Source organism: Pteropus medius, unplaced genomic scaffold (assembly GCF_902729225.1).
Source record: "Pteropus medius unplaced genomic scaffold, Ma_sr-lr_union100, whole genome shotgun sequence".
Classification (NCBI taxonomy): Eukaryota; Metazoa; Chordata; class Mammalia; order Chiroptera; family Pteropodidae; genus Pteropus; species Pteropus medius.
In genome coordinates, this window is record NW_024351543.1 from 4117083 (window position 1) to 4119638 (window position 2556).

Genomic DNA, 2556 nt, shown 5'->3' on the forward strand with positions numbered 1-2556 from the left:
ACCATCACAGGAACCAGCGTTATGTTAGGCAAACCGTAATCGTAATTAATGACTTGCTGGTGGCTCAGTGCATGTAACTATGAAAATTAAAACTCCATGGGTCCCAGTCTAGGGGGACCCCCACAATATTGTAAGTTTTACCTCTAAGAGCTCAACAAGGTTCTCACAGTAAATCTCACAGAAAAATCCCTTCTTGCTGCTGGAGAGAGAAAAATGAACCATTTTTAAATACTCCAGAGCACTCTACTCTTCTTAACAAAACCTGTCCTTAGGAGAAACTAGTTAAAAAGTCTAACCTGCTGGTCTATTTTCAGAGTGTAACAAACCTAGGGACAGGAAATACCCAATTCCAGTTCACCCTAGTCAATCTTTCCTACCTAAGCGGGCAGGAAAAAAACGAAACAAAACTAAACAAAAACAAAACTGTGAAACACTCGTGAAGTTCACAGCCCAGAGTCATAGATGAGATCTAATCATAGGACTGTGAAATGCCTCTCCTCCCCTAAACCTCACCATTATGTTACTAAAGGCCTATTTAAAGTAGGCCTTTTACCCAGTACCTCATATCTGGCTCTCAAGAAAAAAAATACAAGAGATACCAAAAGACAAAAAACACAATTTGAAGAGATAGAGCAAGTATCAGAAACAGACATGGCAGAGATGTTTTAATTATCAGACTGGGATTTTAAAACAGCTATGATCAATGTACTAAGGGTTCTAATGGATAAAGTAAAAACTGATGGGTAATGTAAACAGAGAGATGGAACTCCTAAGAAAAAAGTAAAAAGAATCACTAAGATAAAAACTACTCTAACAGAAATAAACAATGCTCTTGATGGGCTTATTAGCAGACTGGACACAGCTGAGGAAAGAAACTCTGAGCTATATGATATATCAACAGAATACTGGAAATCTGAAAAAGCAAAGAGAAAAAAGATGGAAACAAACAGAAAAAAAATATTCAAAGACCGTGAGACAACTTCAAAGGGTGTAACATCCATACAAGGAAAATATCAGAAGGAGAAGAGAGGAAAAAAAAAAAAAAACAGAAAAATAATATTTGAAACAATGATGACTGAGAATTTTCCCAAATTAATGTCAGACACCAAACCACATATTAAGGAAGCTCAGAGAACACCAAGCAGGATAAATGACAACAACAAAAATACTAAATCTTAGAATATCATTTTCCAATTACAGAAAATCAAAGCTAAGAAAAAATTCTGAAAGAATGCAGAGTGGAAAAAACATCCAACATACAGAGGAACAAAGATAAGAATTACTTTACCCCTGAATTCTTAAGAACCATGCAAGAAAGAAGAAAGTGAAGTGAAATATTTAGTGTTGAGAGGAAAAAAGAACTCCAGTCTAAGATACTATGTATGACCTGTAAAATTATCCTTCAAAAGTGACAGATAAAAATTTTCTCAGAAAAACAAAAATTGAGGAATCTGTGGCTAGTAGATCTGCCTTCCAAGAAATGTTAAAAAGAAATTCTTTAGAGAGAAGGAAAATGAAATAGGTCAGAAACTCAGATCTACATAAAGGAAGGAAGAGCATCAAAGAAAGAATAAATGAAGATAAAATAAAAACTTTTACTTTTCTTATTCTTAATTAACCTAACATAAAAGCTCATTCAAAATAATAATAGCAAAAATGTATTTGGTTATGTATGCATATGTACATTTATCTATCCATCTTTTTATCATCATCTATCTATGCTTATGTATGCTTATATATAAGAGAAGTGAATGACAGCAATGATATAAAGGACAAGAGGAAGAAACTAGGATTATTGTGTTATTATAAGGAACTCATACTACCCATGAAGTGAAGTGGTACAGTATTATTTGAAAGTAGACTCACACTGGTTGTAAATGTATATTGCAAACTCTAGGGCAACCACTAAAAAAAGTAAAAAAAAAAAAAAAAGTATAACTGATATAATAAGAAAGGAGAGAAAACAGAATTATTTAAAATGCTCAATTAAAATCACAAAAGACAAAAGAGTGGAAGACAAAAATAGTAACAAAGAATAAGGACACCAAATAAAAAATTTAGTGTTTTTAATCTTACTGCTGAAGTCTTATTGGACTTTTTGGAGTGTGTCCTGTGTATTTCATAGTTCATATGTAAGCTAGAGATTTGGGTAGAGTTTATAAACAGATATTGGGTCTCCCCATCTGGCGTTCTCTCCTTTTCAGGATTTTCCTTTTTCTTTTCAGTAGTGGTGATAGCCCAGAACCTTGCCCTCTGATTTGCCATGCCAGTAATACTTTAGGTTTCTAGCCAAGTTTGTACAACCCAATGCAACATGCACATGACTGTGGCCTGCCTCTAGGCAAAAAGTCAAAAAAGGAGACATTCACCCAGTATTTTCTCCTTTCCAAGAATTGTTTCAGTCTGTTTTTGCCATCTCCACAATGTGTGTTTTCAAATTGCTGTTTTTATCCAGAGTTTGTAAGTAGCAAGTTGGATTTCCTTTGCAAGGAAATTTAAGTCATTTTAATATGATTTGAGCTCATTTACATTGTAGTGGTATGTTTGGTTTAGTTA